This window comes from Schistocerca serialis, chromosome 1 (genome assembly GCF_023864345.2).
Source record: "Schistocerca serialis cubense isolate TAMUIC-IGC-003099 chromosome 1, iqSchSeri2.2, whole genome shotgun sequence".
Classification (NCBI taxonomy): domain Eukaryota; kingdom Metazoa; phylum Arthropoda; class Insecta; order Orthoptera; family Acrididae; genus Schistocerca; species Schistocerca serialis.
In genome coordinates this window covers 651,238,833-651,252,621 of record NC_064638.1, presented here as the reverse complement: position 1 = coordinate 651,252,621, position 13,789 = coordinate 651,238,833, and positions in this window count along the sequence as shown.

Sequence of the window (13,789 nt, the reverse complement as noted above, 5' to 3'; positions counted from 1 at the left end):
TCATGGCAGAGCCAAGACACGATAGATGGACTGAATCGAGAGGGATATGGAATTCATCAATGCCACCTATGAAGATGGCCTGGACAGACCCAGATGGAGGCAGATGTGTCAACAAGTGAACCCTGCTTGGGATAAAGACCAGAATAAGTCAATTCCAATGTTACTTGCATATTACAAAAAAATATTGTTATATTTAAGGAAAAATTATGAAAATGTCCAGAAGTATCTGTGTCCTGTCAGAAATTAATAAAGTAAATAATAAGATTAAAACTATATGGGATATTGTCAAATGGGAGACAGGACAGCCAGTCATTGAACAAGATACAATAACAATTAAACTAAATGACAATTTTGTGACTGATAATTCACAAGTTGCTTTTATATCTTCCTCGCTTGCCATGTGGTTCTTTAATGGATGTAGAAGTGAGGAACAGATGCTGTTCATGAACAGAGAGTTCAGATATTAATTTATTCTACATCTAATACCAAATAGTAAAAAAAAAGACATAAGTTTGTTGCTGTATTTGCAGTCTCACTTGCCAACAGCAGACTTTAATGTAGAAATACATACAAATTCAAAAGATTTATAAATCTGTCACTCTTCAACACAATATCTGTTCAGAATACGTTGTGCCCTGGCCACTACGGAAGTCTGTAAATGTTATTCAACAGGAAAACACACAAAATGCACTCAATGCATGTGTGTTCGAAATTAAGTCTCATTGGCAGTGGTGTAATCAATCATGGTACTGCTCTCATGTCACAGTGGCGACTGTAAGAAAGGCAGTGCCATAACTGGCAGTCACAGTTTGGTGTTGGTCATTCATTCTCATGGATTGATGGTTGGTTGTTATACCAACATAAACAGATGTGCAGTGATTGCAGCAGAGTTGATATATCGCATGGCTACTTTTACATGAGACCCTGGATCTGATGGGCTAGGTTAAGTCTGTGACCAGCTTGGGGTATGAAGTTCTGTATGGGTGGATTGGGCAGGCATTGCACCTGGGTCTTTTGCAGGGATATGATCCCTGTGGCAAGGCATTTGGAGAGGCAGTAGTGGATGGACTAGTATGATGTGTAGGTTGGATGGCAATGCTGCTTTAGGATAAGTGGGAAGGCTCTTGGTTAGGATTTCCCTCATTTCAGAGCATGATGAATGGGACAATTAAAAGTGGCCCAGATGAGTGGAAATGACCGGACATGAAGGTATGCAGATAACCACACCCCATGAAGTGCACAACACTTGTACGCCTGCCACATGATCCACGCCAGTTCAGAGTGTAATGTGGGCTGTGTCAGTGTGAGTGGAGCAGTGCAAAGGAGACAATGGTACTCACAGTGGAACAGGGGGTGTTCGTTGCAGGAAGTTAGATGATGACAAATTCATGGAAACAGTGTGGTCAGATGTTTTCTGAGAAGTTTAATGGTGTCAAAGTGCCAGCAAAGAATGTTACCATGCAATGCTTAGTTCAAAAATGGTTTTAAAAGAATCTGTTTTGATAAAGTCAAAAATCATTCCAAAATGTGTCTGCAAACCAGAAAATTTGGCCACAGTTCACCAGAGAATGCTTCAGGGTCCCACCAAATCAACCAAATGCCTGTTGCAAGAGACCAGCATATCACATTGATCATGCAGACAAATATTCCACATGCACCTGCACATGCATCCCTATCAAGTGTCCATTGCTCACACATTAAAATCAGCAGTTGCTCCTCTTTGCCTCCAGTTTTGTGAGTTGCTGTTCATTGACATAAGAATTAATGGCTTGGACATGGATCTGTTCTTTATGTCTGATGAAGTCTTGTTTTACCAGAGCAGTTATGTCAACTCACAGAATCGTGAGTTCTGGTCAGCGTAGAATCCGCATAACTTCCACAAAACACTATTGCATGATCAGAAGCTTGGGATTTGATGTGCGGTGTCTGCATGCCACATTACTGGTCCCATCTTCTTTCTCTTTCAGCAGACACTGACTCTGGTGCATTACACTGCCAACATTTTGAAACCATTTGTGGCAATATTAACAGAGGAGGAAAAGACCTACAGTTACTTCTAGCAGAATGAACCAACTGCCCATACAGCCAGCGGAACCTTGGAGTACATTTACACAATCTTCATGCCTGACATAGTTGTTAGCGGAGATCAGTCTGGTTGCAGCCCTAGCTGATCACCCAGGTAACCTGATCTGTCAGTGTTCTTTGTGTGGGGAGCTCTGAAGTCTAAGGTGTATCGCAACAACCCTCATAGTGTTCCAGAACTGTAGCAGAACATTTTGGATGAGATGGCAGCAATTCCAGCAGTCCAGCTTCAATTTGCGTTCAGCAAGTTGTTGACCAGGGCTCAAAAATGCCGAGGGATGAATGGTGGTCAATTTCAGCAACTTCTATAGTCAGGTTAATATTATATTTTCTTTCCTCTGTTGTGTTTCTTTGTGTCTGGGAACTCTATGCTCTGGGCCACTTTTATCTGCCCCACCCTGTAGATAATCAAAGCCCTGGCAAAAGATATGGTTCAGTTCTTCCATTCAAGGGTGATAGTGGGTGACAAAGGGAATGCTCCTTTATGGGTTACTCTTGGGGGCGGTGGCAGATCTAGTATATCCTCACATGCCCATAATTCATCCACCACCCCTAGGAACCCACTGTGTAGGAGCCCTTCTCACCAAATATCGCACTGGACTGGAACAACTGAACCATATCCTTCACCCGGGCCTTTATTGCCTATCATCATGCCCTGAAATGAGGGACATCCTACCCAGATCATTCCCACTCCTCATTCTGTTCCCGATCCAATCTACACATCATCTTAGTCCTTTCCTATGATTCTCTAATCCCTTGTCACATGGATTGGGGTCAAGACCTGCCCAATCCACAACCTAGCACTTCCTATTTCAGTCTGGTCACAGGCTTGTATCCTCCCTCATCAGAGGCAGGGTTACCTGTTAAACCAGCCATCTCATATATCAACTCTGCTGCAATCACTGCACAAATTTTTATGTCAGTATGACAACCAACTAGCTGTCAACCAGAATGAATAGCCACCACTAAACTCTAACCAAAAACAAAGTTGACCACCAAGTGTCATAACATCCAGCTGACCACATGCTCATGGCTGCTTCAAAACCAAGGCCACCTGGATCCCTCCTATTTAAATGGGAATTATTCTTGCAATACATCCTTCATTCCCATAACTCTCCTTGCCTCAATCTCCGTTAACCCACTGTCCCCACAGCAACCTCCCAACAGATTTCCCCTCCTGTGTCCTGTCACCCCCTTCCAATCTATGTCTCCATGTCACCTTCAGTGCACCATACTCCACTGGCTCCAGCTACTATGTACCACATGCCTAGCCCATACAGCTGCCACCTCTCCCTTCCACTTTCCTAACCAGCAAATCAGTTGTGTTCCTCTGAGCCATTAGCCACCAAACCCTAACCCATCTTTCTGCCTCTCACTTCCCTCTCCCTCTACCCATCCCGCTTAACACAAGCCCCCCCCCCCCCCCCCCTACCCAGCCCACCAGTAAAACTGAAACTAGAAACAAAATACTTAGCATATTACAGTTTGGATTCCAGAAGGGTTACTCAACTGAGAATGCTATTTACACATTAAACCTTCAAAATACACAGTGTGGCAACATAACTTCCTGATTCCACGACACATCAAAACCCATTTTATGATTTAGACTTTTAATTATTTTTGAAAAAATCCAGGTACATTCTAAAGTTTTGTTTTACACAGTTTTGAAAATCGTATCAGTAGGTGACGCCTCCCATTGCCCATACACTGACTAAGCCAATTTCTGGGTCTCTCATGACCTTTACCATAGCAGTGGGTATGACGGCAATTTCTGCCCATATGTGGACCTTGTAGGGGTTTTGGATGGTTGGCATAAATGCAGGATTTTTTAAAAAAAAAAAAAAAAAAAAAAAAAAAAAAAAAAAAAAAAAAAAAAAGCATGGAGGCAAATCAGAAGAGCAGGCTGGCCACTCTAAATTGTACCTTATTGAGATGAGGCCCTCCGGGAAGTGTTCCTTCAAAACAGCCATTAATGTCCTTCAAGTGTGAATCATTGCTCCATCCTGTTGGAACCAAATGCTCCATACGTCCAGTTCATCATGTCTTTGGAAAAAAAAAAAAAAGTTCCTTCAACGTATACACGTACTGGTCTGAATTCACATCACTGGGACCCCATTGTATTAAAGAAAAGAAAAGAAAAGAAAAACAGGACAAACAATCCCAGATGAGGAAACTGCACACCACACTGTGACTTTTTAGATGACTGCAGAGGCCTTTGGTGCAATTCTCGGTGATTGGTGCATGTCTTTCTAGTGTACGAAGTAATAGAAAGTGGTTCCCACAATTGAATGTATGTGTGAGGTCACAGAAAATTTCTGCAGCCTTTTTTTGTTGATGCTAAGACCAGCTAATGTTCTCCATGAAGCCATTTATGCCTTGTATGGTTGTTTTATTTTTCTGAAAGCTAAAATTTTTTCTTATTTCAATATTAAGATTTTGTATAAAATTTTGTAAGTGTTTAACAACTTCCACAAACACTTTTGAAGTTTTACCTTAGTTAGTTAGTTAATTACACGTTCCATATAACAGTTGAATGATTACTTTTTTTTATTATAAAAATGATGTGGAACAAGTCAGTTTCTCAGAGGAAAGGAAGGGGTTGTGCAGAAGAAGTGATTTTATGTTAGATTTAAAAGCTGATATACTACCTGTCAGACTTATTGTGATGGTTATTTATTATAAATTTCATTTGCAAATATATGCATAGTGGTATTGCAGTTAAAATGCCTAGCTCTTTGAAGAGGCACCTACACAACATCCATGGGTATTCTTACTGCTTACTTTTGTGAAATCTGTACTTCCTTTCTAAGTGCTGAGTTGCTCCAGAAGATTATACCGTAAGACATTACTTAGTGGAAATCTGCAAAACTGTCAGAAGGTTGATTCATTTGTTTCCAAGACTAGCAATTATACAAAGAGCAAAAGTAGCTGAACTTAACTGTTTGAGAAGCTCAGTAATTTGCTTCTTCTGGTTTGAGTTTTCATCAGAAAGTACAGTCAAAAATTTGAAGCATTCTGTTTTTACAGATCTTATTTATGTGCTACATCAGTTGTTGGTATGACTTTGAGGAGGATTACCAGGTTGGTTACAACAACAATCACACCTCTTTAACAGTAGTTCATTTATTAACCTTAACACATACAAGGCTCACAAAGAACTGAGCTGACCATGGCGGAACAGCCAAAGTTAATGCTTAGAGTCCAAAGATGAATGCATATCGATGTTGGTGCCGATTTCATCGTATGGAGTACACTTGAGAGGCCAGGGGGGGGGGGGGGGGGGGGGTGACTGTGGCATCGGCAGGGGTGGTTTGTGGGAGCTGGACCACGGTCAGCTCGACAGCGTCAGCAGGGAGCTGTGTGGGCAGATGTCATGAGGGAAGGTTCGGCCACCGAACCTGGAAGTCGTTGAAGTGAGCCGGGCGTTGTACAGGGCATGCTGGTCATGTGGCGACAGGTAGGCCGGCGGTTTGTGGGTGGAATGGAGCAATGATGACGATATCTCCGGAGGGTGTGACAAACACACGAAGCATGTCCAGGTCGACATCAGGCGGGAGGGGAACACATTTCACCAGGTGGCAGGGAATGACGGAGCTTTTGCCATGAACACTGGATGAAGAGAAACACATGACGAACAGTGTATAGTCACGCAGTATTACTGAGATGATGTGAATTACGTCCGGGGGGACAGTCACAAATACCTCAAGCGAGGGCATGTTCAAGATGGGGAGGCATGAGAAACCTCGATAGGGTGACGCAGGCGATGGTGGAGACGTCGAAGGGACTGACAAAGGAGTTGGCGGTGAGGGTATGATCGTAGGTAAGCTCAACATGGGGAGCATGTGGTCACTCGATGGAGTACGTGAGACCGGAGTAGAGGGCAAGGTCGGAGGAGAGCTCGACGATTGGAGCTGGCAGTCACTCGACAGTGTGTGTGAGACTGGCGTAGAGGATGAGGTCAGAAGAGAGTTCGATGATTGGAGTTGGAAGTCACTCGATCGAGTGTGTAAGTCTGACGTGGAGTCAATGGTCAGAGTGTCATGAGCCACGACATTGAGTGGCGTGGTCGTAGCCTGAAGGGGGGTTAGAAGAAGGCTCAACATGAGCAGGGTTAAGTCTGTTGAGAGAGACTGTAACAGCTGAATCTTTCATCTGGATGTCATAGGTGTTCGCTGAGCGCCAGAGAACTCGTAGGGGCTGGCATATGGAGGTTGGAGGGGAGCACAGATAGTGTCATCTCAGAGCATGATGTACTCGCAATTGTCCAGAGATTTCGGGACGTGAACCTTAGGGCGGGAATGGCTGGCGGGCAGAGGGATATGGAGGTTGATGAAGTGGCATCTGACGTGGTCCATGAAGGAAGGTAAGTCAGACTGAGGGAGAGAAGCGGAAGGGCTCACAAGTTCGCCAGGGAGAACAATGTTCTGGCCGTATACGAACTCGGCTATTGTGCCTTTGAGGTCTTCCTTATCACACAAATGCTGAGTAGCACAAGGGGAAGGGCCTCCTTCTACAGAGAGTCATGGCATCGAAGAGCCACTTTGAAAGTGTGGTGCCAGTGCTTGACTAACCCGTTACTTTGTGGGTGATATGCTGTGGTATGGATGCGCCGGATGCCACAAATGTTACAAATCCCATTGAACAGGGCCGACTCAAATTGTCTGCCCTGGTCAGTCGTGATGATAGCTGGACATCCAAAACGCGATACCCATGACTCAACGAAAGCTCGAGCAACAGTTTCTGCCATAATATTGGGGAGGGGGACAGCCTCGACCCAGCGAGTTGTTCTGTCGATAGACGAGAGAACATAACATAGACGAGAGAGGGCCAACAGTGTCAATATGAATATGCTCAAAACACCCAGGAGGGATCAAAAAGGCGTCGAGGGGGGGAGGGGGGCTGAAGTGTGCTTGTGTACTTTGGAGCATTGGCATACAACACAAGAGCGTGGCCATTGCTGGCAGTCCTTGTTGACATTTCTCCACATAAAGCGCTCAGCTACGAGGTGGGCGGATGCACCAACATCAGGGTGGGCTAAATTATGCAATGCGTTGAAGACAGCTCGATGGAGCGTGGTTGGGACGAGGGGGTAAAACGTGCCTGTACTGTCGTCGCACCAGATCTCACCAGAAATGCTAGGGAAGGTGGTGCGGATGAAGTGTGGTGAAGAAGTAGAGTCTGAAATCAGGTTTTGTGTTTCCTTGTCGGTGGGTTGGAGGTTAGGCAGCGCAGAGAGGTCTAACAGTGAATGGACGGCGTCGACTTATGAAAGGAAATCAGCAACTGTATTGTCAGTAAGATGTGAAGTCCATGTATTTGAAGCAGCGAGGAGGCGGGTCAGCTGGCGGGTTTGTAATCGCCACAGTCAGGGGTTTGTGGTCTGTTAAAACATAGAAAGGGTGTCCCTCAACATCAGTCTTAAAATGCTTGATTGCTTCATAGACCACGAGCAACTCCCTGTCAAATGCGGAATATTTCCGTTGTGCATTGGTGAGCTTGTGCAAGAAGAACTGAAGAGGCGAAGTTTGGCCGTCGATTGTCTGGCTAAGGACAGCCCCAATGGCAGTATCGCTTGTGTCTGTGGTGATGAAAAGCTGCACATTGGGATGAGGATGCGCAATGGTGCAGGCCTCGGCAAGAAGATTTTTGAGGGCAGTGAAAGAGTCAGTCATAGCAGGGGTTCATGGAATGGGCCGAGATCCAGAAGTGTTGGTGCCTGCCAAGGCATCCGTCAGTGGAGCCTGAATCTCCACAGCCCAAGGTAGATGTCGGCGATAATAATTAACCATCCCCAGAAAGCGCTGGAGCTCTTTGAATGATGAAGATCTGGCTAGGTTTAGTATTGTACTTTCTCAGGGGGCAGTGAAATGCCGTCGGCAGAGACCCAAAAACCAACAAAAGTGACAGTGAGTTGATGTAGCTGCAATTTGTCCTGGTTGGTCTCAATGCCTGCTGCCACAAGTGTGTTCATAACAGTTTTCGCATGTCGAATGTTGTCCTCAACGAAGTAGCTGAACACAAGAATGCCATCAAGATATGCAAAGCAGAATTTTAGGTCGAATTGCACTTCGTTGATGAAGCGTGCCAGGTCTGGGTTGCGTTTTTCAGACCAAAGGGCATGAATCGAAACTGAAATAACCCGATTGGGGTGGTGATTGCTGTCTTCTTGATGTCTTCAGGTGCCATGGGGATTTGGTGGTAGGCCCATTTGCAATCAATGACAGACAACGTGGTCATACCTGCGAGGGAACTGGTAAAGTTGGCAATGTTGGATATGGGGTAGGTGTCCATAATTGTTCGTGCATTTAGTTGATGGTAGTCTCCACACATGCGCCAGGACCCGGCTTTCTTGGGTGTCAAATGTATGGGCATAGACCAGCTACTGGCAGAGGGTTCAATAACGCAGGAGCTTAGTAGTTCAGAAATCTGATTTTTAAGGTCGGAGAGGTGCTCAGGACAAAGTTGACGTGGTTTACTGGAGATCAGGGGATCTGGCGTGAAGCGAAGCTTGTGAACCGTACTGTTGGTGTTGACGGAAATGTTGCCGGCGGCACGGGAGGCGGTTTGTTTACAATGTGTGGCGAGCAGGGCAGGCAAGGTGTGGTCGTGGTGTTTGGAGCCACTCGGCGGATCCGACAGGAGCTGAGGTGGTGAAGTGTCCCAGGAGTCCAGGCGGCAAGATGGCCACCGTCTCGAAGCATTAGCATCCTGGTCAGGTGAGCTTGTTAGAGCTCGTGAGCCGTTAGTGAGTCCATTGTCCAAGGATGCGGCCTGTGGCAGCAAGGTCATGGGCAAAATGCTTGGCGCCAGTGCACTGTTTGTGTTGTCAGTGGCGGTCGCACAGCGGCGCACAGAAGCCGAAGTTGCGTAGTTTGAAGTGCTGTCCACGAGGGGCGGGGTAGGAGCCGTCAGTTCGGGAACACGTGATGCTCGTCGCGCATGCGCACTTGTGTCGGGCCGAGTGTCACAGTGTTAGGAGGGTGTGGACCTGCGTAACTGTCAGTACATGTTATGGCAGTCTTGATAGCACAGTTGCGAGGGGTAGCAGGAGGATCGATTGCTGGGACTGCAAGTAGATTCGGCACACTTACTGACCTTGCTTTGTCCCTGCTGTAGTGCCTGTAATTCCTTTGCTGCATCAGAGAGCTGGAGTTGTGTTTTGTGGAGCTGGAGGTAGAGCTCGTGGTTTTCCTTGCATAGGTGAGTGACGTGTTCAAGCTCGACAAGCCACTTGTGCGTGGTTTCTTGTAACGTTGTCGACAGAGACGAGCATGTACGGATGAGATGAGCCCAGACCGATGTGTCACGGGGGGGTTTGCTCGATGGAGCACAGAGGAAGTGAGTCTTGGATGGATGATGAAACACGGGGTTTCACAATAGGTCCGGTGAAAGTTTGTGGTGTCACAAGAAGTCAATGCCTAGTATAGGTTCGTCAATTTCGCACACTAAAAAAGTCCACTTGAGTTTGCAGTTTGCGGAGAGTGAGACGATGTAGGAAGTTGAACCCAAGCATTGTAGTTTAGTTGAATTCACAGCTTGCAGTGAAGTATGATGAGGGCAGATGTTCGACGACGCTAAGGACGTAGGCAGCAGCGAAGCATCGGCACCTGTGTCCACTACGAAAAGGTATCCCGACAAAATGTCTTTAATGTAAAGTCGTCCGCAATTATCCGGTCATTCACGAACAGAATGGAGCACTAGGGGGTGCCTGTCATGTTGTGCACAGGAAGTGGCACCCAGACCTACCTACGATTGGCGTTTGGGAAGTATCAGGGTGGTCTGCAGTTCCGTGCCGCTTCACCAAACTGTGTGTGGAAGTAACAGTACTGATAGTGGGGTTGCATTTCCTGCGGAACGTTCGTTGCCAGTGGCAGTGGCTGAGGTTCAGTGGCCACAGCAGGTTCAGTTGCAGGAGGGGGCGTGACTGTGGGCGGAGCCGGTGATGTCCCAGTTGCTTGTTTACTGCTTCCCAGAGCGAGCGGAACGGTCGGCACAGTACGTCCCCAGCCGCATCCGGCCGCAGGACGATGAGCCTGAACCTGAGACTTGTCAGGTAGGCAGTGGCTGGCGAAATAGAGCAGTGATGCATCGTGTAGCTTGTCAGCAATTGTCATTCTTTGCTCGATAGGTTCAGGAAACCTTTGAGCCAGAGCAAAGCGGATGTGAGGAGATAGTTAATCTGACCAGATGGTGAAGAGAGCTGTGACAGAGAGTAGATCGGCGCTGACCAGGGCACGTAGCCATCTCCAGAGCTGGGAAGGCTTGTCATTGCCTAGAAGCTTGACGTGGAGCACTTGCTATATTGCAGCCTTAGTTGAGCATGCAAGCAGACGTAGAACTGTCTTTTTGGCTAGAGTGTACCGGGTAGATGAGTCCTGTAAGTGTTATAGAATGTTCGGAAGAACAGGTTGTTCTGTTCAGGTGGCAGTGTGAAGGTGACACGTTGTGCTTGAGTGTGATCCGTCGGCGACGCGGAAGGCCGACGCGGGTGAGACACCATAATGTGTCAATTGCAGTTGCAGAAGCTCAACACATTGCAGGTGTGTTTGGATTGAGGCATCATGGAAGACCGACGCGGATGAGGCACCGAAATGTGCTGGCTCAACTGGAGCCAGCACGGGGGTGACAGGTGAGAAATGTGCTGGCTCAACTGGAGCCAGCACGGGGGTGACAGGTGAGAAAAAGTTCAAAGTTTGAGAACGTGTGTTAGTCTGTGGAAATCTCGACATATGATCAGAGTTGGGGCCACCTGTGTTGCAGGGAGGCTGCGGAGGTGTGGGCTGTCCAGAAGCACAGTGTGGGAAATGATGTCAAACGTGGGACGGAATGTGTGAATGTTCACTGTTCATAGTCACTCCACTGCAAACGGTGTGCGGATAAGGTGAATGTCGTGGCACAAAACACCGAGGCATAGAAGTGGGACGGAGGTGGAGATCAGGCACAGATAACAAGTTATTGTTCCTGTTGCAGGCCGAGGTATCGAAGTAGGAAGACACGTGCTGATGGCTTGAAATAGTGGAGCTCAGCACGTACTCACCAGTACTACTATAGTGGCACTCACCTGAAGATGGCCAGAAGACTCTGCACCGAAATATCGTGGCAGGACGTTACTGATATCCGGCAGTTCTCCCATGTTTTTATGGAACAATCAGTATGCCGGGAAAGCTTTGAACATCGCATCAAGCAACTCTATGGGGAGGAAGTGATGGAATGTATTCAAAGATTCGACAAGTTGCATGAAAGAAGAGCGAGGCTGCTGAGCTCATTGATATTCTTATTAAGTTGCAGAGACAAGGGCATTATTCCAACGTTTACCAAAATTGTGCATTTCATAAATACCGCTGCTGCAAACAACATCAAACCTAAAGCAAGCATGGCTTTGGTGAGAGAAAGGATTCGTTTTAGTCGACATGAATTGGATTCTGTGTCAAAGGAAATGTTCCACATACATTTGGGATTGGCAGCAAGACTATCTTCTCTGTCGTGGGAATGGGTGGATGGTGTGACATGGGCTAAAGCAAACTGGAGCCATGATAAACCTGTGGCGAGGAAAACTGCCAAAATTGATGGACTTTCTACACAGATGCTGAAGGAAATTCCAACTCGACGATCTGTTGTTAATTTGACAGAGAAAGCTTCAGATGACGCGACTGTGTCTGTGCTAGCAAAAGGACTGAATTTTGCTCCCACACCTGTTTCAGCACCACTAGTGGATTTCATAAGTGCCATCAAAGAAGCTGTATGCCATCTTGATACAGATGAAGTGGAAGAAGTTCGTCGAGAGTCTTGCCTTGTGTTGACCAGAGGTGCAGCAATGTAGAGTAACATCTCGCCCATGGAGAGGATAGCCCTCCGTAACTTATGAGCAGATGTGGATACAGTAGTCTTAAAATCTGACAAAGGAAATGCTACTGTCCTCATACCAAAGGATGACTATATTAATAAGATCAATGTTTTATTATGTGACTCAATGTATCGCAAAATCGATAAGGATCCCACGAGCCGAGTGGTGCGAAAAACAGCAGAACTTTTATCAAATAGTTCTCTACCGAAGGAGGTCATCAAGAGACTGAAACCAAACAGTTCAGTTCCACGTAGGCTGTATGGAGGACTGCCTAAGATCCACATGGAAAATGTGCCATTACGTCCAATTGTGAGTAACACTGGAACAGCCACCTACGACCTAGCAAAATTCTTGGCATCTTTGTTGAAACCAGTTATAGGCAAGTGTGTACATCACATAAAGAATTCTGGTGATTTTATCAGCCGACTTCAGCCACTACAACTGCAAAGTAACGACTTATTGGTCAGTCTTGATGTGGTTTCAGTTTTCACAAAGGTGCCTCTGGTGGACTCACTACACCTCATTGGCAATATGTTTGGTGCAGACATTACAGCGTTGTTTGAGCACACTCTCTCCTCTACATATTTTATATTTAACAATGAATTTTACGAACAATCTGACGGTGTCACCATGGGGAGTTCTTTGTCTCCCCTGGTGGCCAATTTTTTTTTATGGAAGATTTTGAGGAGAAAGCACTCAACTCTGCCACTTTTAAACTGACAGTATTTTGACGATACGTTGACGACACTTTTATAGTGTGGCCTCATGGTCTGGACCGTCTCCAAGAATTTTTATGTCACATGAACTCCATACATGAAAACATAAAGTTTACCATGGAGATAGAGAAAGATGGTTATCTGCCATTTTTAGACGTCTTGGTGCGACGGAAGAGTGATGGCACACTTGATCACTCGGTGTACAGAAAACCCACTCATACAGACCTGTATCTACAAGCTACTATAGTTCAATTCTTTTATCTTGGCGATTCGTGCATGCCCACCCAGGCCTGGGAGATTGCTGCGTTGCCAGTTGCATGCGCCAAGAGAAGCAGCGCCATAGTATAGTTTGCAAACTTACGTTCGGGGGGGAGCACGCAGTTTATGAAGTAAAGCCACCATGGCCGCATTAACCCTTTCACTGCTACATAGACGTGCTCCCCACATTCCACGCTGTGCACGATTTTGTCATCACTGCACTGCTCACCTGTGCACACACATGGTGTTTCAACTGCTTTGACACACTTTATCATTCGATTTCACAAAAACTATTTGGCCCAAAAATCTGATTTTTTCACATGTACTTGACTGATACCTTCCCCCCATAAATGACTTGTAGTAAACCATTGCACGAAATTTTGAAGAGTTTGCAGAGGTAAAAGTACATAGCATATACTTTCCATATGATCGATTTTAGTTGCCACTAGAAATTTCAAAAAATTACATTCAAACGAATAAAATTCATGAAGTAAGACACTCTGATATTGTTTTTAAATAAAGGAAATATTAAGCACCGAACAAGGTTTGAACTCAGAATCTTTCGCTTAGCAATCAAACACTTTAACCATTACGCTAACGCAGCTCATAATTCGACGGACCTCCCAGATGACTTTAAAAGATCACGCAAAATACTGACAAACACTATTGGTATGACTATGAATTACTCACGTTTCGTTGAAATACAATAGGAAATAAACAATTACTGCTGTTCTTTATTGCGAAAAAGTGGTTAGTGAGAATGATACAAACATCTTTCCTTGCTATGACCTGAATTATGAGGCTTATTGCTTGTTTGGTTTAATTAATTAATAGAATATGAAGCAATTGATATAAAGAATGCTTTTTCCAAACTTTCTATAAAAGAAAG